Below are 27,670 nucleotides of genomic sequence, written 5' to 3'. Positions count from 1 at the left end.
GGCAGCACCTTTATAAGGCTGGGGATTGCTGCCCCTAAGCCCCCTAGGTGGTGCCACTTTATGAAATTCTGACAAAAAAAAAAAAACATGAAGGCTGGAGACACCTGACAGACTGTCTGCGGGACTGGCGCCCCTCGGGGGTGGACAACATTGTGGGCTGGTAGGACCCAAATGTGACGTCATCTTCCACAAATGGATCTGATGAACAGAAACATGGTTAGATCTTTAATATTTCATAACAGCAACTGCTTCCAAATATTCCAACAACAAAAATTTGAATGTTTTCCCACCTTTCAGACTAGAGTTTTTTTCCTGCGGTAGCTTTTCGTCCCTCCTCTCACCTGTGGGTGGTCGCTCCAGGGCTTGGGCTGAGGTCTCCAGAATATCTTGGATTCTGGTACGTGGTCTCTGAGGGGCATCGCTCCTGGAAATATAAAGAAGAAGAGATAGCAAATAATGTTAGGAATCAAATTCAGTCAGCCAAGTAAAAGAAATTGGAAAAGACTGGTAGTGTGTTGGGAAAACATTGTCTTAGTTAGCTCTGAGCTGCACAACAAAGCCCAAGGCTCATAGTAATTATTTATCATGTGAGCACTATAAATAAGGAGAACACAAACAGTTAGACAAAGCGAAAACTAAGCTGTTCCTACTCCTTGGAAGACCAAAGTGGAGCTTCTTTTTTCTTGGCATCATTTTTGGGTCTCTTAAATCCAAGCGCGTCAAGCAGGTCATCCTTGTCATCCCTTTTAGACGTCTTTGCTGATGAAGAGACAGAAACATTACGAGCTTCACTCAGAGTTCGCTAGATAGCTGAGAAACGAAATCCTTGAGTGTGCAGCTCACTCATTTGGCTCTTGAGGACAGAAGATGCTGATGCAGACGGCACAGATTTGTCAGACTTGCTCTGCTGGGGTTTAGGTTTGGGCCTGGTTTCATCTGGAAGCAGGTCATCAAGCGAATCACCCAGGAGGTCGTCTGGATCTGCAGGCGTAAGAAGACTTTAATAATGAATCGTGTTTGTGCACATCAAAGTGAAAAGCAGTAAATGAGATACAGAGACCTAGAACCTTCTTGTTTCACAAATCAAGAAAGATGCAGATTTTGTTTTTATAGATCAAAAACCTGAATACATTTAAGCATCCAGACAGAGACCTCTGGTAGATTCTGTTGAGGTTGCACATACATTCTCTTTAGGTCTGAGAACATCAAAACAAACTTATTCTAAAATCAAGAATACTACTATTAACGCCTAAATGGACCTTTCACTTAAAACAAATTAAACTAAAAAATTAAATGTTGTTATAGCTCATATTATGAAGGTTTCCTCAAAGAGCCGTTGTAGATGCTGATGGCTGTGGGCAGGAAGGATCTCCTGTAGCGCTCCGTCTAATAACCCTGAACACGTCACAAAATTCACACTTAAAAAGGCTCAAGGTTTCCCTGTGTTTTTTGCCAAGTTATCAGAAGTAGCTGAGATTTTAAACTGTAAAGCAATTTGTAAATTACAAAAAAACATCTGAGACTTCAGACGCTTCAGGTCTTGGTCCTGTTAAATGTCAAAAGCTTTTGAAACAAGTCGAGGAAATTGCAACAAAAACGGGTTAAAATTTGCTGAAAACGTTTTTATTTTTCCTTTAAAAGTTCATCCATGTTGAAATTGAGACAAAAACATAATCAGGATTCGACATTTCCCTTCTCTGTAAATTTGGCAGAACAAATTCTTTGAAACATCTTTATTTAAGGCCAAGGCATGAATAAATATAAGATTTGAGAGATGTTCCACTTTGTAACACTTTGAAAATCTGAAACCTCCAGATTTAGATGTTTGTAAATCCATCCAGTTAACAGCCAATGACATTACTAATGAAACAAGATGTTAATAAAGGACAATGCCCCACACATATTGTGGCACATTTACAGAGCCTTACTAAAGTATTCAAAAAAGGATCAATATTTTCACATTTTGTCATGTTACAACCACAACCTTCAATGTACTTCATTAAGATTTTAGGTAAAAGACCAACAAAAAGCGACAAGGTGATAAAGTTGTGGCAAAGTTTAAAGCAGTGTTTGGTTCTAAAACAATATTCCAAGCTTGAAAAAAGTATAACACAACTGCAGACCTACAAGGACAGGTCAGAGAGATACAATGATAATCCCAGAAGCAGCCAAAAAGTTCTCCTCCGTATCTGTCCTGGGTCCAGGGGGGCAGGTCTGTGTCTCCTCACACTCACTATACACTTGCATATTTTTATGGAGAAACCTTGTATGCACATGCGCGCTGAATGTTAAAAGATACACAAATGTTCTATATTGAGCCGCATTTACCACTAAATACATCTTGCATTCATAAGTACTGTGCACCTTTCGATAAAAAAAGCTGGTAATACCAACATTTCTGCAGGTGTAGAAGCAAGCAGGGTGTTATCTTGTATTCTCTTCATCCATCTTTCTTCCCTCCATTCTATTCTTCTCTCCCCTTTTCCGTTTTGCCCCCCTTTCTCTCTTTCGTGCTTCTTTTTTTTTCCTTTCCATTTCTGTCTCCGTATCCGTAACAACTGAAATAATCCCAAAGCAGTTTCTAATTGAGCTTTACAGCGTTAGCTGTAATGCTCCACTTGTGAAAGTAAATTTGTTGGGCTTTTTCTTGGCACTCAGACAACAATTCTGAGCGCTACTCTGCCAGACAGATCACAGTAAAAAAAAAAGAAGAAGCGGCCAAAAAGTTCATTATAACTCTGGAGGAGCTGCAGAGAGCCACCACTCACACGAAAGTCTCTTAACAAGACCACTATTAGTTGTGCCCTCCACGAATCTGGTGTCTGAGACTGGTAAAAAATATTTTTTATTTTTTTAAAGAAAGCCACTATCCTTTTCCTTCCATGTTACATTTATGAATAACCATGTGTTGGTCTATCATATATCACCACATTTAACTATAGAAAGGTGCACCACTCTAAACTCAGCAACACTGTTACCCACACCTGAAGATGGAATTCAACATGATTGTCAGGAATTAGCAGAAAAAGAAGCAAAAACAAGAAGTGATTTACCTCTTTTGCACAGCAAAATAGTTTATCTAGATGGTTCCTCTATAAAAGATGAGAGGGGGAAGACACAAACAGGATATGCAGTGGTGTCAAGAGATACAGTGTTAAAAGCGGAGCAATTACCTTCACATTATTCTGCGCAAGCTGCAGAGTTAATTGCGCTATCCGAGGCCTTCAAACTATTTGCAGATGAAGAAGTAACTATTTATACTGATAGTCAATATGCATTTGCAACAGTGCATACATTCGCTCAATATTGGAAAAATAGGGGCATGGTAACATCTACTGGAAAACCAGTAACGCATGCTGATTTATTAAAAAACTTATTGAAATCAGTACACCTCCCTAGAAAATTAGCAGTTTGTAAGTGTGCAGCACACACTTCTGGCACGCGTGATGTCATAAAAGGGAATGCATTTGCAGATAAGACAGCAAAAGCGGCTGCAGCAGGACAAATCAAAATATTAGTAATGGAAAAACAACATAATATAGACAATATTGTGTTAAAAGAGATGCAACAACAAAGCCCTCCACAGGAGATAGAAATGTGGAAAAAACATGGAGCTGTATTAAAAGATGAAATCTATATGTGACCAGATAATAAGCCTATCTTACACATGTCTCAACAGGGGGTATGGTAGGACAGATACATCAATATTATAGAACATATGGATTTAATTCTTATTCAAAACATTTTTGTAGAACATGTTTAACATGTGCAAGACACAATCCTCAAGGGAATTTAAGACCACGAAGGGGACAATTTCCAAAACCAAAATACCCTTTCCAAACAATTCATATGGATTTTATTGAGTTAAATCACAGTGAAGGGAAAAGGTTCTGTTTAGTCATTATAGATGCATTTTCTAAATGGATAGAACTATTTCCAACTAAACATCGAGATGCCTTGACTGTTGCAAAAGCACTGTGTAAAGATATCATTCCCAGATATGGGATTCCAGAGAAAATATATAGTGACAATGGAGCCCATTTTGTAAATCAAATAATAAAGAAAATAGGAATTATGTTTCACATAAATCTGAGAAACCATTGCGCTTACCACCCTCAAAGTGCTGGATTAGTAGAAAGAATTAATGGGACTATAAAGAACCGCCTGAAAAAGTGTATTGAAGAGACAGGACGACCATGGACACAGTGTCTGGATCTAGTAAAACTATATATAAACATTACAAGTACCTCAGGGCTAACACCCTATGAAACGTTATTTGGAAGACCAGATTACCACAGTTCAAAAATCAGTGGGAGTTAGATGAAGAAGCCAACCTAGCTGATTATATGAGGAGTATGTTAGAAAAACAACAGAAACAAAATCAAACTAATGAGGAATGTTTTATTTCCCAGCAGGAAAACCAACTAGTGGAACCAGGAGACTGGGTGTTAATAAGGAGTGTAAAGAAGAAACATTGGTATTTCACCTAAGTGGGAGGGCCCATATCAGGTACTACTAACGACTCCCACGGCAGTAAAAATAGCTGAGAGATCAACTTGGATTCACCTTACACATTGTAAAAAGGTCATTTCGGTTGAAAGCTCCGCCAGGGGAAGTGATTTACAGACTGATAATAGGGTGGACCCAGACATTTAGAGGCTGGAGAGACCCGAAAGTCAGTGAAGAAAATTAAGACACTGGAACCACTTAGAGGAGTAAAATTTCAGCCGAAATGATTTCTAGATGGATGAACAATGCTTTCCGATGCTGGGTGTTTATATTTTTCCTCATATTGACTTTATTTTTTATTTTTCTGGTATTTCTGGGAACCAGTCAAGATGAATCAGGATGTAACAACACCTGCTATGAATCATATGAAACAAGTAGCGCTAAATCAAGGAAGGCAAGATAACCTAACTATGTGTACTAAACAAACTTCTTATACTTATGGCATTCAAGTGTGCATGAAATCTAAAACCACAGCTGTGGTGCTGATCCCACTCATTAGCTTGACCAAACGAGGAAGGAAAGGGCAGGATTATAGAAGTTATAAATGGTACTTAACTAATGACAGAAGAGACACCTCATGGTCCATGATGGTAGCTGATGAAGGAAATAATTGGACACCAGAGTGGGGCACCACTGCTTATGCTAGTCATCAAAAGAAGTTGTTTAAGCTCCATAAAGCTGATAATGCATCCAGGTAACCATTAACCTCACGCATAACTCTCTATTTCCTCCCGACTACGTTTCATCAGGAGGAAAATGTTGGGGTTTTCTCCTGTGGGTTTGGGTTTCAGGATCAGACCCAAATTTTGACCTTTTTGTTTGTGAAGTAAAAACTGAAACGATTCTCTCCCCTAAGACTACAGCGAAAATTATGTTAGGAAATTTAACTACAGATGACTGGTTCCAGGTTATTACTGGAGTTTCAGGAACAAATAATAACTGGTTATTGATGGTAGAGCAAGCGGCTAACATGACTAAAAGAGATTGTGTTGTATGTATGGGTCCCAGGCCTTTATTACAAATAATTCCAGCTGTGATACCACAACCCTGTGTGATGGAAGTAATGAATCGAACTAATCCTAATGAAATGTGTCAGCACTGGGATTCTGTTTGTCCTGTAACCACAGCAGATAAGGATAAGCCGGTATTCCATAAACGGGTCACCAATGGAAACTACACATGTATAAATATGACAGAGAGAGGCAATAAATTGGGAAATCTCACTGCAGTATGGTGTACTGCAATTATAAAAGTAAATAAGTATTTTAAACCAGTCTCTAGAGGAGACATTTGGTGGTGGTGTGGTGACGACAGGTTGTTTGATCGATTACCTTCAAATGTAACAGGACTCTGTGCTCTAATTACTTTATTGTTACCAGTTTCAGTATATCCTATGTCAATAGATGAGGTAATACGTGGACTATCTAGTGTAACCCCACATGACTGGCGTAATAGGGAGCGCAGAGCTGCAGCATGGCAGGCTGAGGGAGACCCTACTTACATTGATGCTATAGGTGTACCTCGCGGGGTGCCAGATGCATATAAATTGGATGATCAAGTATCACCAACAGATACTTGATTTGAATCAAGTATCTGTTGGTGGTGTACGTTGAACAAAAACGTAGACAGGATCAATTATATCCATTACAATGTACAAAAACTGGGAAATTGGACAAAGCGGGTTTGAACTGTCCATGACCAATTGGCTTCAACTTCCCTGATGGCATTCCAGAATAGAATTGCTGTGGACATGTTTTTAGCTGAAAAAGGAGGAGTTTGTGCCATTGTTTGAGAAAAATGTTGCACATTTATACCTAACAACACTGCGGCTGATGGCAGCCTAACGAAAGCCATAGAAGGTTTGAGATCTCTAAATGGCAAAATGAAGGAGCATTCTGGAGTAGACACCTCGATGTGGGACTCCTGGCTGGATGTCTTTGGGAAGTATAAAATTTTAGTATCATCAGTAATAATTTCCTTTGCAGTGTTTGCTGCAATTTTGACATTGTGTGGATGTTGTTGTATTCCCTGCCTTCGTTCTCTGTTTAACCGTCTCATTACCACAGCTATTTCTCCTATGGAAGATAGAGTTACTCAACTCTATCCGTTACTTGAACATCAGGATGATGGAGATGATGAGGATGTGACTGACCACTTTTCTGACCTATACCCAGATCCATTTCTATATGAACCTGTGATTTAAATGTCAGTAAGTGCCCCTGAGTGTAATTATATTTGTGCTCATGAAAAATGATCTTGCAATTAAAAATCTAAAAGAAGTGGCTGTTTGATATGAGAATATGAGCAAATATAAGATAAACAGCAGGGAAACGTTGGAAAAATTGTATATAGTTTTTATGTTTATCTTATATTCTTTTCCTTTTCTTTCATTTGACTATTTGATTTTATAACCATTCATGATGTTTGTGTGAGTAAAGAATGTGTGAGTTGTCTGCAGGCAAAGGTCATAAATGGAGCTGGGAAGGAAGCGGTCCAGTTGAGGAGGTCATAAAGATGAAGGCTGATTGCGCTAACCAGAAGATGCACTGATCCTGGAAGATGGAGAGATTGTGGAAGTGTGTTGTTAAAAGATAAAGGAGTTTATGACCTGTTTACGATGCAGCTGTTGTTTCCCATCCTTTAGAGAACAATGTTTTTGTAAATAGGGACCCCCAAAGATAATAAAAAGAGAGGTACAGGCAGATGCTGTTCAGAGCGGTGCGAGATTTATAACTGAACACATCTTGACCGTTCTCCTCGACTCGAGTATATAATTAATTCTTTGTCTCTCTCTTCTTTTTGTGATGTTATAAGTATTTTAGGTTGTTTAAACCTGACATACTTTGGATTGACTTGTTTGGACCCTTTGTAATTTACTCTGCACTTAATATTCCTCAGGCTGTTAGCGCTCTGTGTTTTTTTTTTTTTTTGTGTTACTTGGGTAAAATTGTATTGTGTTTTGGCTTTGTGAAACCCTCTTTTGTAATAAATCCTTTTACATTCCACTTGTTTCCTCTGGAAACATCATTATGTTACCGCCCCTGAACCCCTAGAGCTGTGCTGGGCCGTAACATAAGTGGGGGCTCATCCGGGATTCTTGTTAGAGAGGATCCCTGTGTCCAGAGTTGGCGAGTTCGTCAGTAATTAGCTGCTATGCCAGTTACATTCAGTTTGGGGCACTTTCTAGCTGCACCATCTATTGAGCTTATCAATAGCTGCCGCAAGTATGAATTGCTGCAGATTGTGGACCACTTTAAAATGCAGGTCCCAAAACAGATCCTTAAATGTGAATTAAAGGCTCTATTAGTAGGTAAATTGATGGAAGCTGGTGTGATTAGAGTGCCTGATTTGCCTGAGGCTGCTGTTGCGGTGCCAATCCAATCTGCCTTACTTGAGGAGGAGCACAAACATGGCTCTGGTGTGGATTCTGAGGTGAGTTCGCAGGGAAAAATCCCTCACGCTTCCTCGTTATGATCCACTGTCTTCTGTGATCTCCGAGAGCCGAGATGGAGCTCGATTAAAGGTGCGGTTGGCACGTCTCCAAATGGAGGCTGAAGAAAAGGCCCAGGACAGGAGAGCCCAAATGGAGCTCGAAATCAGGAGACTGGAAATAGAGGCTGATAAAGCTATAAGGCTGCGCAAATTTGAGCTGGAGGCCCGGACTCGAGTGCCCTCTGCCTCTCCTGAGTCACCAGGTTCCACCTTCATGTCTGCTATGCCATTTGATGTAAGTAGGTGCATTTCTTTAGTACCTGCTTTCAAAGAATCTGAGGTTGATTCATACTTTGCAGCCTTTGAACGCATTGCTGGTGCTTTGCAGTGGCCCGGGGATACCTGGCCGCTTTTGTTACAGTGCAAATTTAATGGAAAAGCTAAAGAGGTGATGGCAGCGCTCCCCTTAAAGGATAGTTTAAATTATGAAATGGTTAAAGCTGCTGTCTTACGAGCTTATGAATTGGTACCTGAAGCTTATCGACAAAAATTTCGACAACACAAGAAAGCTATTGGACAAACATTGAGTTTGCTAGAGAGAAAGGCATCCTTTTTGATAAGTGGTGTGCTGCCTCAAAGGCTAGCCAATATGACTCGTTACGTGAGTTAATGCTGTTAGAAGACTTTAAAAAGTGCATTCCTGATCGTGTGGTGTTGTATTTAAATGAGCAGAAGGTGACCACTCTAGCGTCGGCTGCTGTTCTTGCTGATGAGTATGTGCTTACCCATAAGTCATCTTTCATTGTTAATGAAAAGACACCTATTAACTCTGTGCCGCCGTCCCAGATGGTTAAAACCGTAGTTCCAAAGGACAGCCGTGAATGTTTCTACTGTCATAAACCTGGACATGTCATCGCTGATTGCTTAGTTTTAAAATGAAAAAAAAAAACAACCAAATTCACAACAAACGAAAGGTTTTGGTTTTGTGAAGAAAGAACCCTGTAATAAGAGCACTGGTTGTGGTGACAAATTACCTGTACTGGTATTTTCAATGTAACAAGTTTAAACCTTTCTTAGTTGTACCAGACTTGACGCTTGACGATGTACACAGCTCTGATATCTCTGCTCTGACTACTGTGAAACTAAACCTGTTTTTTATTGCCAGCACACTGAAATGCAAAAAAGAGGTCAAATTACCATATTGGCTATTCATTGCACTGTTTCTTGTGGACATAAGTCAGTGATGTCTGACATGGGGACGCTGTGTCTGTAGACTTTACCAACATCAAAAACTAGAATTTCCTTTTAGAAGCAGGTATTAGCAATGAGAAACCAGCAAACTTTGATATTCATCAGGCCCTGGGGGTCTCACCTGTTCATGAACCCATGTATTGACTCTTTTGGAGGGGCTTGAGAGAGTTCTAATTACTTTATTGCCCTGTGTCACACACTTGGTCAGGAAACTGAATCAGAAGGCCGAGGGCTGATGTTGACTGGGACTTCAGTTACAGAATAACTGTTTCAGTAAGTCTCTCAATAACATTTGCTCTAAGATGAAAAGAAAATGTTTTAGAAAAGCTACAGGTAACTAAAATTATCATTTCTTTTCCTAAAATGGATTCTCTCATGATTGATGAAAACAAACACATCATCGCCAGAGTCAAATTATAACTTGGAAACAGTATACTGAGGGCTCGTAAAGTTTTTCTGTTAATTTCATTTTTTTTGTCTTACCTCTTTCTCCTGCTTTCCAGTCTGTTGACGCAGAAGTGGAAGGTTTGCTCGTTCCATCAATGTATTGAAGCACTATCTTTATTTACTTTTAGGTCTTTTCTATTTTGAACTGATTTAGACTGGCTCATATATTCAGCAAATAGGTCCTGCTGTAAAGCAAAATGAACTTACAATTCTGTCAGGTTACACAGTTCATTTATTAGGATTTCATGTGACAGGTTAATATTAAGTTGATTATACCTTTAAAATATAAAAGATGCATGTCTTTTTTTTTTAGATATATTAATGCCTGAAAAACATACAGATTATTAATAACACCATTAAACACACCCCTGTGTTTTAATTGGCTCATTTAAGGCCTTCCCTGTAACACCCTTAAACACACCCCCTGTGTTTTAATTGGCTCATTTAAGGCCTTCCCTGTAACACCCTTAAACACACCCCCTGTGTTTTAATTGGCTCATTTAAGGCCTTCCCCGTAACACCCTTAAACACACCCCCTGTGTTTTAATTGGCTCATTTAAGGCCTTCCCCGTAACACCCTTAAACACACCCCTGTGTTTTAGGGGCAAAACATCTTTGTAATGTTTCGTCAGCTTGTTGAGCTGATGACAAATGTTGTCTGGTCAGGGGGATGGACGCTTTTTTCCAGAGTGGACCAGGCTCCCCCAACACCACCGAATCTGGACATAACATCTTGTTGTTACTTTTGGGTTGTGCATCACCCTCACTAGAAAATGGAGACATCAAAACAGAATCAGAAATGGAAATCTCTGGGTCTTTACGTGCCTGTGCACGGGTGACCACACAGGCTGGGTACAGCCCGGGGTCTGAAGAGTCTGGGGTTGTCTGATTTAAGGGGTTGTCTAAAACCTCCAAACTTGGAAGTACTAGACCTCCAGCAATGTCGTTCCCCATTAACATAGCCACACCATCTATAGGCAAATCTGGGCAAACAACAACAGGAAAATATATGAATGTTAAATTTTCATCATGACATTATGGAAAATAATTAACTTTATCACAATATGCTAATTTTTTGAGAAGGACCTGTATTCTCATCCGAAGAGCGTGTCCATTCAATGGCTCGGCTGGATTGCAGACAGCAGAACCATATTTATCGAGCATGCATTAAATAGGGGTGAAAAGAAAATCGGCCCATATTCTGTGGATGGGTATGCAGAGATTAACGGTGTCAAAGTTGCATTTGAATTTTACGGCTGTTTTTTCCACGGCAGTAAAAAGTGTTATATGACAAGTGTCCGTTGAGAGGGGTAGCATTTGAACAGTTTTACGCAGCGACAGTAGAGAGAAGCAAGGTGCTCCAAACTGTGTACGGCCTTCGTCTCGAGGTCATCTGGGAGCATGAGTGGACTGAAATGACAAAAACCCACCTGGGGGTAATCAGCTTTCTTGAGAAAGTTAACGCACCCGAACCGTTATCACCCCGGGATGCTCTGTATGGTGGACGCACCTGCGCAATGAGACTGAGGTACACAGCGGGGCCGGATGAAACTGTACACTATGTGGATTACACATCTCTGTACCCTTATGTAAACGCCAACTGCGTTTTTCCCCTCGGTCACCCCACCATCATATGCAAAGATTTTGATGACCCCAGCAGCTACTTCGGAATAATCAAAGATGTGGTCTACCCACCACGTGACCTGTTGTTCCCCGTTTTACCTTACAGAACTTCCCGAGGTAAACTTGTGTTTACTCTCTGCCGCACATGCGCTGAAATAAATAACCAGTCAGGTCCCTGCAGGCATAATGATGAGGACAGAGCTCTGATGGGTGTGTGGGTGAGTGTAGAGTTTTGTAAAGCGTTGCAGTGTGGTTATCGCCTTGCTAAAATCACAGAGGTGTGGCATTTTGAAAAGAGCAGTGACACAGTCTTCAAAGGGTATATCAACACCTTCCTGAAGGGTAAACAGGAGGCTTCAGGCTACCCGTCTGAAGCAGTGGATCAGAAGAGCAAGTCAAAGTATGTAGCAGACTACAAACTCCATCAGGGTATCCAATTAGACCCTGAGCAAATCGAGGTGAACCCTGCCAAAAGGCAGATTGCAAAACTGTTTTTGGGGGAAATTTGCGCAAAGAAGTGATCTGTCTCAGACCACAGTCATCACTAACCCTGAAGAATTTTTCAGCTTCATGTTCTCGAGTAAATATAGTTAACTATTTTCATTTTTTCAACCCTGAAATGTGTGTAGTGCAATTTTAGTAAACGTGTCATCTATCCTCCAAGCAAGGCAAACAATGTGTTTATTGCAGCATTCACCACCGCTTACGCACGTTTAAAACTTCTCAGCAGCATGGAGAAGTTACAGGACAGATTGATTTATATTGACACGGACAGTTTGATTTATGTGACAAAAAGTGGTGAAACTCCTTTGGAGCTTGGAAATTATCTGGGTGATTTAACAGACGAGTTAGATGGTGACAGCATTTCGGAGTTTGCATCAACAGGACCCAAGAGTTATGCATACCAGACCAAAAACCGTAAAAAAGTAGTGATACGTGCTAAAGGCATCACTCAGACGCATGAATGCAGTGAGAGGGTCAATTTTGACAGCATCAAAGGGCTGGTCGAGGGTTACTTACAGAAGTCAGGTGAGAGTTTCATTGAAATTCCTCAGCACACGATCAGGAGGGATAAAAAGAAATTCTGCTTGACAAAGGCAACATTTCTTAAAAAGTTTCGATTGGTCTATGATAAGAGACGTCTTTTTTCTGACGGGACAACTCTGCCTTTTGGTTATTAGAGCTTAAGAACAAGAAGAAAAACTAAAATAAAAAGTTCCATGGATTTACAGGAGATTGATTTTGATCCTAGATTTAGAGCACCTTTCTCATGTATGATTGTTGGACCCAGCGGCTGTGGGAAAACTTTCTTTGTAAAAAGTATTTTGCAAAATTGTAATCATGTCATGGATGTTGTTCCAGAAAATATTGTATGGATTTACACTTCTTTTCAACCCATGTATGCTGAATTGCAGAAGATGAATACAAATATTACCTTTGTGGAAGGATTGCCTCATTCTTTTGAAGATGAAAACCTGTTTCCTCCTGATCAAAATCATCTGATTATTCTAGACGATGTTATTGCTCAAGCCTCAGATGATGAAAACGTGATGAAGGTCTTTACCCAGTTTCGTCACCATCGTAATATGAGCGTCATGATGTTGACTCAGAATGTATTTCATCAAGGAAAGTACAGTCGCACCATCAGCCTGAACGCTAATTATATGGTGTTTAAAAACCCGAGAGATAAACTCCAGCTGAATATACTGGCCCGCCAAACGTTTCCATCTCAAAAGGGTCTCTTCTTGGAGAGTTTTGAAGATGCGAGGAGAGAAGCTCATGGATATTTAATCATCGATTTTACGCCTACCTGCCCAGAACATTTCAGACTGAGAACGGGCATACTTCCTCACCAGTGGCCTGCTGTGTACGTGCCCAGAACAAAGTAAGTCATCATGTCTGCGCGTATAAAAAGGAATGTACCATTATTCAGAGCTTTGTACCAGGCTACTCCGCAGAAGCGCAAAAATATTCTCGCACACTGCTCACCCGACTTTCTTCGGGCTCTGTGTGAGATTGCTCTGAATATTTTAAAAGGTAACATTAAACTATCGCCCTCTCAACACCGACAATTGAAGAAACAAAGAAAAATCATTAGATTGTTGGGTGATAAAAGAACCGGAATAAAAACTAAACAGCTGGCTCTCAAAAGGCAACGAGGTGCTTTTATTCTCCCCATCTTAACGGCTCTTGCTCCCTTGATCGGTGATCTAGTGGGTGCTATAATCAGGAGATAATGTCTCTCAGAACATCACAGAAGATGTTTCTCATTTCCCCTCATCAATTCAAGCGTCTGACCCAGTCAGACACGTCTATCAGACAGACGGCGGAGGAGAATTTGGATGCTGAAATGAGAGCGATATTAAACGAGCTCGGTTTGACTTCTTATGAAAAAATCAAGAAATACAATGCGCTATTGCAGAGGTATCTGACTCTACTAAAGCAAGGTGTGAAAGAAGAACAGTGGGTGAGTTTGACACTGCAGCGTGACACAGAGGTTCCTGAACATCAGCGGTCCCAAGAAAAACAAGGCCCGGGGCAGGACGAGGCCCCTAAGGATCAGGTTCTTACGGAAGTACTGAAAAGCCTACCTAAACATAACCGTAAAAATGCCGAGTACATTTTGAAGAAATTATCCGAAAGAAGTGACAGTTGGACTTCGCGAGGTGAATTTGTATCTGAAGGAAATGTCGTAAACGGGTCCCACATGATTGACTTGTTGAAAAATCTCATGCTACCGTTTAAAAAATCTGGAGCACCGCAACCCCGAGGATGTCCAGACTTTCTACACACCTTGTCAGAGGTAAACATCCCTATATCTTCAGTCATTAACCCTTATGCTCGTGAAGAATATAGACGTTTCAAAACAGAGGGTACATCGATTGAAAATGGGTGTACACCCCCCAGCGTTAAGCAGAGAAGAAAAAGAGGAAGAAGGCAAATAACTCATTCCACCCACTGGTCGAGATCCGAGCTGGAAGATAAAAATGCTGATGGGAGGTCAAAAAAGTCTCTTCGTAAGACGACACTACCACCCCGATGGATTACATTTTCACCATAAACCGTTATAAGAAAATGAAACATGTAGCCTATTTCTTTTATTCAATAAAATATTTATTGATTATATTTTCAAGTCTAGCTTTGTTCTCTACTTCACACACTAACATATGATGTCATTACACAAATATTAAATCATAAGAAAAAACAAACAATGAAAAAAAAAAAAGACAATTTAAATTCCATAACAATCCAGAAACATCTCCAAAGAGCATGTTCCGTGAGTATAAAATGTACAACTTTGATTAATGACACATTTCTGATATTTTTTCACAAAGTTAGATACCATTAAATCATTCTTAATCACATCTCCGGTGTATTTTGACAACACTTGCTGCAGTGATAATTCGCACGCTCTATGACATAGATAAAAAATGCAATGGTGACCGCACACAGTGGACAGATTGTTTTGTAGCTGATTATTATGATACAATATTTTTGAGGATCTGTCTTCTAAAAATGTTAGGATGCTTGACGGGTAGAACTCGAAATCCGGAGAGAATCCATAAGAGTCAAAAAAGCTGGATTGACCATTCTTATCCAAAGTCAGAGCTAACCAGTGTTTTCGAGGCATGTGCGAAGGATGTGTGTTCACAATAAAGTAGGCCGGCCCCGGGAATTTGTCAGCTAGCAGCGGGAGCTGGTCGCACGGCCACACACACCGCAAAACATATCTCCCAGCAGATGATGCAGCAGATTCTCAATTTTATGATTATTCATGTCTGATTAGATTAATAATAATCCACCAGCACACGCCTCTTTGAACCAATCTCTAAAATAGAGTCATAACAAGCGTAGATGATCAGCGTGGTGGTATGAGGCAATGGGTTTCTGAAACGCATTTCCAATCTTAAATTCCCACTGGAAACTGGAGATAGAGCATCTGTGTCCTCACCCGGGTTAAAATTAAATGTGAATAGAGAGTATCCTTGATTAAATTCCTGACGTGTTATACTCAGCGGAAGATCTTTTAGATGTCGTCCTGTAGCCGTAAACAAGTTGTAATACTCTCTCACCGAACTACCTTGGTTAAAATTGGGCTGGAAGGCCTTAGCTGGAATTTGTCTGCCATCCTTACACAAAGCTAAATATTCCATATCAAAATGATTAAAGTCAAACGGATTGAGATCGCGTGTTCCTGTAAAAGCGTCATGATCCAGTAATGCAATCACCACATACTTGGGAAAGACGCCTAAGAAAAGATTCTCTTGGTTGCACACCCTTGAATTTTCAGGGATGGAATATGTTTTTACATTGACACGTGAAAGTGGATAGAGAGCATTTGCCTTCATTAAAGCTGAAGCGTGACCCAATCGAACGGCTGGAGAGACGGAACCTTTTTTGATGGAAAGAGAGGCTCCTAATATCCTGAGTTTGAAAGTGGAGTCTCTTGCTGCCATGAGACAAAAGGCATCGTTGGCTCTTGTAAGTTTAATTTTGAGGTCAACAGAGTTTAAAAGAAGTCTCTCACAGAAAAATATGTCTGCATGCAGGGGGCCTAGGAGATGTACCTCCCTGGAATTTGCCGTAAAGCCTGCTCTGCTGTTAAGACCTTGGTTAGGGCCGTTAGTTGTAACAATAGAGTTCAGAGCCCCGGCTGTGTCTTTATAAAAAAGACCAGAGCTAAACTGGCTTTTTAAAGAATCCTCAGAAAAGTTTAACAATGTCTCAATCATGGCTCTATACGGATGTGTGGCGCTGGATTGTGAAATCAATCGATCTCCGAGAGTGACATCACACTGACTGTAGATGGTGTTTAACGGGTAGTTGATGAGCCCTACAGGTGCATCATCTGGCAGTTTTGTTCCATCCTCGTTAGTAATTTTCACTCTGAGATACAACAGCATATCGTTGAGATCCAGATACTTTTCTCCGTCTCCCGGAATGAAAAACTCAATCGGGCCTCCATCGGTGATTGCTGATAAAGGCTGGATCTCGGTGTAAATTTTATCTTCGATCGATAGCTGCGTCATCGGGGCAGAAAATAAGTCCAGCTCTGCCAGCGTGCACTCTGATGATTTGTTATGTAAAAGAGCCATTATTTAAATATATCAAAACTTGCGGAAGACTTCCTTCCTCTTCGTTTGTCAGCTCCGACTGATCTCCTTTTTTGTGCTTGTCGTTGCTTTTTAACCGTCCTTAAACGATCACCAGGGGGTCTTGTTCTGGGTCTTTAGGATAAAACCATAATTCCTGAACCTTCTTGACCTTCGGTGTGTGTAGAACCACTCATTTTACTAACGGCTCTACCGATGACATCCGAAGCGATATTTGATGCAGCCGTTTTAAGATGGGGTTTTGCAATAGCAAAAAAATAATGATCCAATTCCGCGTCCGTACATTACCGGAGCCCCATAAAAACCTGGCAGATGCCTGATTGACTTACATAGTAATTTACAAAGCGATTTGGATCACGTCTCAGACTTAGATGTGCCATGTTCTCTCTTGTCTGCTTGATGCAGTGTTGAAGGACCAGGGTAATATGAATGATGTTGGACCACTTGTTTGCTGAGTATTGGACTATCTGCATGTTGTTGGACGTCACTGTGCCTCTCCAATGGCATCGGCCATTTTGGTATCCAGGACAGCCGCTCCTACATATCCCATTGAGCATTGCGACGGATATGATGAGCGTCCCAAGTTTGACGTCACAAGACGCTATATAGGAAGTCATCCGTTCTGAACACGCTGCCTTCTGCTAGAGACCGGACTAGCAACTTAAGTGCGCTCCTTTAAGAGAAGAGCTCCTGGAAGTTCATTCATTCTCTCTCGTTGGACAACGAACAATTCATAACTGAGATTTCTGGACTAGGAAGGACAGAAATTTCACTTTGCCGATCGAAGACGTGAGCTTAACACGTAACTAAGAACACGGAGTTTCGAGAAGTCGGACCGCTACTGTGCTTCATCCCAAAGTCGACTTTTGATGGTCAGATCATATTTTCCCTTTTCGCCAAAAAGGCCAGAAGACAAAGACTGACTGTTTTTCCTGAAGTTAATTGTGGACGCACAATTAACCCCTTTCCACCTTTCCTCACTCGACCCCCCCCCCCCCTCCGCTCAGAAGGAAGACGACGACAAGTAAACCTATCATTTACTTTTATTCCTTTATTAGAAGGCCTGGGCAGGGTCAGAGGTTGTAGTGCGATGAGAATCGCTAGTTAGAATCTCATGTGTTCTGAATGATATGTGCATGTAACCTTGCTTATTGGAACTTTGATGTGTTGTGTTGATGTCTGAAGCCGCTGTGCTAGCTCTGTGCGTGTTTTACCACCTGAGAGTCAACGCAGGTGCGTTGTGAGACTGGACTGCTGAAATAACCTCATGGTGAAATTCCCCATTTTCCCTTGTCTTGTCTCCAACCTCACTGCTGGCTAGCTGCCGCCAAAAGTTTTATAACCCTTTGTCCGATTACAGGAAACAACAGTGGGACAATGTCTTTTAAAAGCATTTTGAGAAGGAGACGCAAACACATATGGGATATCTGTCTCCCTCCAATCTGTGGCAAGGAGACAACATCTAACAAAAAACCCCACATCCTTCCATTCCATATTTTCAGACTTGGCCAACAATACATGCGGCAGTGAACCAGAAACTTGAAAAAAATGCAGCTGTTCAGAGGTCAAAGTCACAGATAAAGCCGCCATGCGATCATTCCAGTACATGACAGAGAGGTGCACTCTCTCATTTGTAATTTTGTACCAACTGTCCTCATAATCAAAATCAGGTCCTTCAGATACATGTGAAGTACAATGCAGATCATCTGCACTCATTATCTCACTGTCAGGTGTCACAGCATTTACTGCCAATGTGACAAAATGTTGAGGTACAGGACCAACTGGAAGCTTCCACTGATATGCATATAAGGGTTGATCTGGGGCCCAATGTACTGCAGTGTAGTCATAGTCAAAGTCCTTCTGAGTGTGAACTGTCAGTCCATCAGGGTTTGAAATAATAGCAATATTTAATCTGCACATCAAATCTCTACCCATCAAATTTAAAGGACACAAAGGAGACACCAAAAAAGAATGTTTTAACTGCACTCCCTGTGGAGTGGAACACTTTAGAGGAACCGAAAAACTTTCCCTAACTGTTTCACCTGAAGCAGAGATAGAATGAACATATTGACCACTCAGTTTTGGCTGCTCTTTAATACATTTAGCTGATAAAACAGAGTGTGTCGCTCCTGAATCTACAGCAAAATAAATTTCTTCATCCATCACCATCATAGAAAACATTGGCATTCTTTTAAAAGCAGGGTTCTGTGTATGGAGATACGTGCCTGGTAAAACTACGGAGGCACCTTCTAAGTGTAGTATGGCCTCTGTAAGCAACCTATGTGAATCAGTATCATCATGCAACTGTGTGTGTTTGTGGAACCTCACGCTCCTTAAGAGACCCCTCCTCAATGCGAGTGACAGCCAGATCCAGGGTCCCAATCATTATTTTATAAATCGCAGAGTCTAGAGAAGGAGGCACCCCTGATGCCTTTGAGGTTCCGGAACCCTTTTTTTTTTTTCCTTTTTACCTGTTCAACGGCACGTCTGCCGTCTGGCTTTTCTCCTTTATGAGGTGTAGAAAATTGCTAAAAACCACCCGCAAAACCCTGTGTTTTGCTTTAACTTATTGTTACCAATAAGAACCTCCCTGTCATTCCTTAACAGGGTGACCTGGCCCTCAGCTGATGTCCTCCCTCTCGCAACTCCGGAACCTAATTGATTAGTTAGGAGATGATGGTTAATGTGTAATATTCCCCTCCCGTAATATGGAAGTGGACTGAGGACAACGTCTCCAGACTGGCCAGGTGTCCGTGTCCCCTCCTGCGGTCTCTGGCACTCCTGCGGTCTCTGGTCTGGGTTTATGGCCCAGACCCTTCTTGAGTTCAAAGGTGACAAGGTTATCTAGGAACAGACCAAACTGCCCTTCCTGACATCACCCTAAAAGATGGGTCTTAACCATTAAACTTCTGATAATGGCTTTTACAGCTTCTTCCTCTAACACAGATGTTCTGAGGAGTGAGATAAAAAAGGTCATACACTTTGGAACACTTACTGCAAGAATTGCCATCACAGACTCATCAGACCAAAGCACAGATTTCCACTGGTCTAATGTCCATTCCTTGTGTTCTGTAGCCCAAACAAGTCTCTTCTGCTTCTGGCATTGACCTGTTCTCTAATCTGAGCTGCTGTTAACCTGCGATTTCTGAGGCTGGTGACTCGGATGAACTTATCGTCCGCAGCAGAGGTGACTCTTGGTCCTCCTTTCCTGGGGCGGTCCTCATGTGAGCCAGTTTCTTTGTAGCACTTGATGGTTTTTGCGACTGCACTTGGGGACGCTTTCAAAGTTTTCCCAATTGTTTAGACTGACTGACCTTCATTTCTTAAAGTAATGATGGCCACTCGTTTTTCTTTACTAAGCTGCTTTTTTCTTGCCATAATACAAATTCTAACAGTCTATTCAGTAGGACTATCAGCTGTGTACTGTATCCACCTCTTGCAAAACACAACTGATGGTCCCAACCCCATTTATAAGGCTTGAAATCCCACTTATTAAACCTGACAGGGCACACCTGTGAAGTGAAAACCATTTCAGGTGACTACCTCTTGAAACTCATCAACAGAATGCCAAGAGTGTGCGGAGCAGTAATCAAAGCAAAAGGTGGCTACTTTGAAGAACCTAGAATATAAGACATATTTTCAGTTGTTTCACACTTTTCTGTTCAGTATATAATTCCACATGTGTTAATTCATAGTTTTGATGCCTTCAGTGTGAAGCTACAATATTCATAGTCATGAAAATAAAGACAACTCTATGAATGAGAAGGTGTGTCCAAACTTTTGGTCTGTACTGTAAAATCCAGATAAAATACATTAAAGTTTGGGGTTACAACATGAAAAAGTTGATTACCTGTTCTTGGCACTGTAAGCAGCTTTCCAGTCCACTGTGGCCCTGACCAGTGCTGGTGTCATTGTCCATGGTTCTGCAGCCAGTCCGTCTGCTGCCATTTTTAATTAGAAGAAAAATCCATTATTCAAAGATGCTGCAGCAGAAAATAGTTATTTTTCAAACATGAGTGCTTCAGTAGCTGCTTAACGTAAAGGTGTTGTGTATAGAACTGACTGAGGTTTTATCACTGAAGTAAACACCATATAGATCAGTAAAACCACCTGGAAACTGTTGCATATGATGTTCAGGAGCTGCTAAAAGAGGTTCTGCTGAAGTTTGCAGATATAAAAAATGTATTTATTCACTTTAGACTTCAATGTCAATAACAGCAAGTGAATTTTAATGAAGCATGCAGCTATGATACCTGTGGCTACAAAACGCTTTGTAGAAATACAATCCAATCTTAAACACGGGTGATGAACCTGCAGACCACTGAAGCCTCTGATCAGCAGCTGCTGATAGAGAAACGCATCTGGACACAGCAGCCACCATCCCGCAAACAGCTTACCAGAGTCTTTTTAAACTTGTTGAGGTAAAATAATTCTACCAGATATAACACAGGCCTCAACCCCACCCAGTCCAGATGTCGTGAGAAAGAACAGAGAAGAGCAGGAAATTTAGATTAACACAAGTTTAATTTGGTAAATAAGTCCAGTGATTTCCAATGCAGAACTGAATACAAAAAGAATGATACAAAGAAAGATTACCTAAGGCCTTAGGGAGAGAGACTCAGTCAGCAAAGCTAGGCTGGGTTCACCAAGTGTTCTCTGACACCGTCAGTGTCAAAGCTTTTTTATATACCTTTGCTGACTGCTGAAACTCCCCTTTTAAGGAATTATTTACAAAGCCACGGTCTCTAATGGTGTTTTCCACTTTCCACTATAAATTAGTTACCCCCCTATGGGAGTACTTTATTTCCTATATCATGACTAACAACCAGCATTTACTGCTCACAGCTGCTGGGAACATCCTGACCTGTGGTTAACCCTTCTTTCAGCCTGAACCCTGCTGTGACCTCTGTGACCTCTCTCTCCCAGGCTCACAATTCATGCATGCTATATTTCAGTTTTATGCATACACATGCAAACTGAACACATAGTATGAAACTAAATGATTTTAATTCTCAACAATTCCCCCCCTTTTGACCTCTGCAAAAGAGGTCAACATTCAAAGATGTAGCAATGATAAGTAACAAATAAAAAAGAATAATAAGGTCAAAAGTAGGCACACTAAAAGATTAGTACTCTCCAAAGTAGTAAAGGAAAGCAATGAATTACAGCTGGGCCACTAATTCCCAACCTTCAGCAGCAACATTTTGTATCTTATTATATGGAGGTGGCTGATGAGTGCTTGCCCCTTTTTTCAATAGTTGACGCTATAAGTCTTACTGTGAGTGAGCGAATACATGGCATTCAAAAACATCCACACGTGACTAGAATACCCAAAAATACGGACAACGAAATCAGTAATGAGATAATTATATTCTCCCACTTACCAAAGGTGTTGGAGAACCACTCCTCCAGTCCCCCGCCAATTCCTGAATATTCATGCATTTCCTTACTTAACGTACGCAAGCCTTCTAACGCTCGAGTCACTGAACCATCAGGGGCAGTATTATTAGGAATAAATGTTCAGCATATGTCACCAAACATTGAGTCTATTTGAACCACAGGGGTTTCTACTTCACCACCTTTGGCTGTAGAAGAAACAAGATTAATTCAAACAATTCTACCCTGATCTCGTGCGATCCATCCTGGGAAATTTACTCCTAAATACATATAAAATCCGGAACTCATATTCACACATCTAAGAGTAGGTGGCATTATTGTAATGTTAGGGTTGTGGTAGGGGTTGCTCTGTATTCCCACAATGCTGAGTAATATATCTCTCCTAGATAAAGCAATTGACTGAACTTTTACTGTAACTAATCTATGTGCTCTCTTTCAGACACTATCCTTGAAAACTGGCTCAAAGTTTATCTGTTCTTTCTTTCTAGATGAAACGACTAAAGGAGCTACATCCATTAACATTTACTTTTCCTTCCCATAGAAAGTACCCCTGGATCAGTGCTTCTTTGTTCTCTTTGTGTCTTTGCTCTGTTCTCTCAAACCCCCCGTCGGTTGTGGCAGATGGCCGCTCATACTGAGCCTGGTTCTGCTGGAGGTTTCTTCCTGTTAAAAGGGAGTTTTTCCTCTCCACTGTCGCTACATGCATGCTCAGTATGAGGGATTGCTGCAAAGTCAACGCCAGTAACTGTCCACTGTCTCTACATGCTCATCTGGGAGGAGGGAATGCTGCAAGTCACTGACTGAATGCAATCTGCTGGGTTTCCTTAGACAGAAAAACTTTTTATCCAATTTGAATAAATAAATGAATCTGACTGCACTGCTCAATGATTAGGATTAATTGGAATGTATGTACCTGACTTTTGCGAAGTGCCTTGAGACAACGTGTTGTGAATTGTCGCTATATAAATAAACTGTATTGAATTGGATTAATACCTCCAGGTGTCAATTTACCCTTCGCTTGCCCTCTAGCCAAAGTCACCAAATGCTAAATGTTTCTGCATATAGGCCACGATCTTGATGTTCTGTTTTTAACAGAAACATGGTTACATGAATTTAATGAAGCTCCCATTCTGATAGAGTCGACGCCTCCGAACTACAATTTTCTTTGTGAGAGGAGACAGCAAATAAAAGGTGGAGGGGTGGCCATTTTGTTTAAAGTTTTATTACAGTGTAAAAATGTATTTCTGGGCAAATTTGACTCTTTTCAATATTTGGCTCTCCAGGTAAAGAGCCCTTTCCGAACCATGTTCTTGAATATTTACAGGCCTCCTAAGTCCAAATCAAACTTTATCAGTGATTTTAATGAGCTTTTATCTGTGATTTGTGTTTATTATGACTGTTTAATTATTGTGGGAGACTTCAACATTCACATGGACAATCGTGAAGACAGAAGTGCAATAGATCTACGTGGCACTCTTAGAAATTTTGGTTTGACTCAACATGTTAAACAGCAAACGCACAAACAGGGACATATTTTGGACTTGATCATCACTAAGGGTCTAAACATTTCCAAGGTGTCTGTAACTGATGTTGCCCTATCTGACCACTTTTCTGTTATTTTTGAAAGCATCATCTGCAATGACTCAGTTTTCCAAGGAGACATAATAAGAAAACGCATATTTAAGGACAGTGCTGCTGAAATCTTTAACCAGATATAATCTACCTCCACTTTGCCCTGTAACACTGTAGATGAACTGATAGATAACTTTCATTCTAAAATCTCGGACATCATTGATTCAATTGCTCCAATTAAAGTGAAAGTCGTTTCTGGGAAGAAAATGTCTCCGTGGAGAAGTGCTCCACCAGTCAGAAGTGAAAAAACGGTGTGTCGAATAGCTGAACGCAGGTGGCGAAAGACTGGACTCCAGGTTCACTATATTATCTATAAAGAGAGACAATATATAGATATAACCTACAACTGAAAAATGCAAGGGAATCTTTCTTTTCTGAGATCATCAGCAAAAACATTAACAATGCTCGTGCATTATTTGCCACGGTCGACAGGTTAACAAACCCTCCTGTAACTGTAGCATCTGAACTCCACTCTACCAGGGCCTGCAATGAATTTGCTAAATTCTTTACTTAAAAAACCCAAAAGATCAGAGGGGCAGTCAGCACATCCACATCAACTCCAGTACCAATGTTGTCTCCAACTAGAACTGATTTTGATAAAATTTCCCAATTTCACCAAATAAACTGCAAAAACTTAGAAGTAATCGTACAGCAACTAAGCTCTTCTTCCTGCTGTCTCGATCTTTTACCCACAGCTTTCTTAAGAAAGCTTTGCCTGTAATAACATCTGATTTAACACAAATAATAAACACGTCCCTTTTGTCAGGTGTTTTCCCCCAGGCCCTAAAAACAGCAATTATCAAACCTCTATTGAAAAAGAGCAACTTGGACAAGCTGCTACTACAGAACTACTGGCCTATATCAAACCTCCCCTTCATCAGTAAGATTATTGAAAAAGCTGTGTTTCAGCAGTTAAACAACGTCCGTAAAACCAACCGCTTCGATGTCTTCCAGTCAGGCTTCCTGCTCACCACAGTACAGAGACTGCTCTTGTCAAGGTGTTCAATGACATGCGTATAAATACAGACTGTGGAAGAACCACAGTGCTGGTATTATTGGACCTTAGTGCAGCATTCAACACTGTTGATCACTCCATTTTATTAGAGCACCTGGAAAACTGGGTCGGTCTTTCTGGTATAGCATTCAACTGGTTTAAATCCTACTTGAAGGACAGGGACTTTTTTGTGTCAGTAGGTAACTTTACATCAGAGAACACAAAAATCACATGTGGCATTCCCCAAGGGTCCATCTTAGGGCCCCTCCTATTCAATATTCAATATCCTATTCTACATGCTCCCCCTAACTCAGATTTTAATAAATAACAACGTAAGTTATCATAACTATGCAGACGACACACAGCTATACGTTATGATGTCACCAGGTGACCATGAACCCATTCAAGCGCTGGGTAAATGCTTAGAAGAAATCAATGCATGGATGGGTCTAAATTTTCTTCAGCTGAATCAAAACAAAACTGAAGTAATAATCTTTGGACCAAAGGAAGAGCGTTTAAAAGTTAGCACACAGCTTCAGTTAATACAGCTAGAAACCACCAGTCAGGCTCGAAACCTGGGTGTAGTGATGGACTCAGACCTGAACCTTCAGAGGCACATAAAGACAGTGTTGGGACCCACAGCCATGGATTTCAACATTAAACTCCGGTACGGACTTTTCTGGAACTTTCAAAATAAAGTGCATTAACCTTCTTCCGGCACAGCCAGGAAACGGGATAACTGCGGACTTTACAGCCGTGCTGGGAAAGTGGAAAGGCAAAAGTAGACTGTTTTGCTTGGGCAGCAAACAAATCTGGTAAGGAAATGGGATTACAAGGGAAGAGATATAGCACAGCTGTGCCCTATTCAGTTATACCTTATTGGTTGTTTCCTAGCATTAATGTTGATCTAGATATCCATAAAGAAAGATTTATAAGGATATGAGGATTCAGAGTCAGGTAAAACAGCATTCTGCATATTTTATTCCTGAGGTTAAACATATCATGAAACAAAAGACATCCAGATCATTTAGCTGTCTTACATGTGAAATGATTGTAATTTCTTGATGGCGTTACAAAGGGGTAGACACAAAACAGAATAGAAAGAGTTCTTATCTGCCTTCCGATTCATGTCCTCCGTGATGTCGATTATGGGTTTCTCGTCCAAAAGCCGTATAGATTTAGTATATGAAATTTATGACATTTTATTTAGACTTATACAATTTCATTTAATAGTTAAGTTCATGTGGATTCCTGCTCATAAAGAAATTGTAGGTAATGAAGTTGCACATCGTTTAGCCAAACAGTCTTTAAGTCAAGATAGAGTTATGGAAATTGCATATAGTAAATCTTAAATAAAATCTGTTATTAAGAACAAAGTAAAATCAGAATGGCAGCGGCTTTGGGAAGAGGGAACCAAAGGGTGACATCTGTTTCAAATACAAAAATCGGTAGGTAAAATGGAAGTAAATGGAGAATATCGGAAAGAACAGGCAGTCATAACAAGATTACGATTAGGACATACAAAATTAAATAAAACATTACATATGTTGGGTAAACATCCAACAGGCAACTGTGATTGTGGAATGGATTTGGAAACAGTAGAGCATGTTCTAATTCAGTGTGAAAAATATAGGGTGAGTAGAGAAAAAAGTTAAAGCAAGAATTAAGGAAGTATGGTATGGAAGCATTAAAAGTGAATACAGTACTAGCTAAACAGGAAATGATAAATAGAGTATTTATAAGATTTTTAAGACAAACGGGATTATTTGCAAGAATATAAAATAGCTCAGTTAGGTTGTCTGGCCCACACTCCAGCACAGTAGATGCTGATAATGCATCTAAACGTTGATGCCACCTGCCAAAAATCTCAAAAAGAAGAAGAAGAAGAAGCGTAACGGCACGGATTTCAAAAAAAAAGAAGAAGAAGAAGAAGCGTAACGGCACGGATTTCAAAAATCCACATTGAGTTCAAACAGTGCAGAACCAATTATGCAGCTGAGCGTGTATGTGTTTTTTCATAATTTCTCGCGTTGGATTATTTGGTTTTTTAAGCCCAATGGCTTCCCCAAAAAAGTTTTAAACCATGGATGAAGCATTGGACCAAATTACGACTGCGTTTTGTGCTGAGGACGGCAAATGAAGACTGGGACCGTGTTTTTCTTAGACAATGGGACAACAAAGAGTGCCGCAGCTTGACAGAAGGCATGTTCATAAAGATGCAGGTGGATTCACTCCTGCTACTTTTGGTCCGCTTTAAATGGAACAAAACGTCTCTTCGAACTTAAACCATTGTCGCTGGTATCAAAGGTGTATAAAGTGTCCGAGCTACCGCACCCTGTTGGCGGTCAGACGCCTCGGAGCTCCTCCGGTCCTTGGTCCCCAGAAGCAATCACACACTCTATCTAAAGACTCTTAAATGAACAAATCTCAACCAGTTTCTAACTTTTAGCTTCTTTAATCTAAGTTAAGGCAATGTTTACAGAGATCAGCACTGAGGCTCCCATCTCGGATCGTCACCGTCTGTTAGAGGATGACGAAGAGCCTCAATTTAAGGTCACATGTAGTTTTATATCTGGCAATCCAATGCAATGGATGTGGCCTCCCTCAGTGATTATCAGTAGACTATGTGTCACCATTGTGGTGTCTATCTGTTAGATTGTGTAGTAGCGGGTGTCCATACTTCATCTAAGTGTGCTGTGGCTTTCTAATCAAACCAGTTACCAGCTGCTCCACTATCAACCCCAGTGCCCCAGCCTTAGGTGATTTATGACGAACCTTGGGCCATTTATCCTTGTAATGTGTGTCGATGAGCATTTTTGTCCTATTCTAACAAAAGCGAAACAGAACTTATACTTTCTATCACTATGGCATAAAAGGGATTAACAGCTATGAGTCATATCAATAAAGGTTATTCCCAGGGGTGAAAGTGAGCCGGTACGGTCCGGTACTGCATTCCATTAAAAGATTCTGCGCCGGTACGTAGTACAGGTGTTACGTCGATTCACGTTTCCCCATCACCATACGGCAAAAAAGAGATAGAGAAACATATTTATATATACACACACACATATACATATATATATATATATATATATACATACATACAGAAATGTATATATATATATACACCCCACAGATGTTCTGGTCCTACAGGTCCTTCTCAAAAATATTAGCATATTGTGATAAAGTTCATTATTTTCCATAATGTCATGATGAAATTTAACATTCATATATTTTAGATTCATTGCACACTAACTGAAATATGTTCAGG

The 27,670-nt window shown here is 40.6% G+C and overlaps 1 pseudogene; it reads right to left on the bottom strand.

Moving 5' to 3' along the window:
- LOC124862954 overlaps positions 1-27,670 on the bottom strand; it is a 62,345-nt pseudogene that overhangs the window by 5,675 nt on the left and 29,000 nt on the right.

The sequence above is a fragment of the Girardinichthys multiradiatus genome, chromosome X (assembly GCF_021462225.1).
Source record: "Girardinichthys multiradiatus isolate DD_20200921_A chromosome X, DD_fGirMul_XY1, whole genome shotgun sequence".
Classification (NCBI taxonomy): domain Eukaryota; kingdom Metazoa; phylum Chordata; class Actinopteri; order Cyprinodontiformes; family Goodeidae; genus Girardinichthys; species Girardinichthys multiradiatus.
This window is presented reverse-complemented; position numbering and strand designations above follow the sequence as displayed.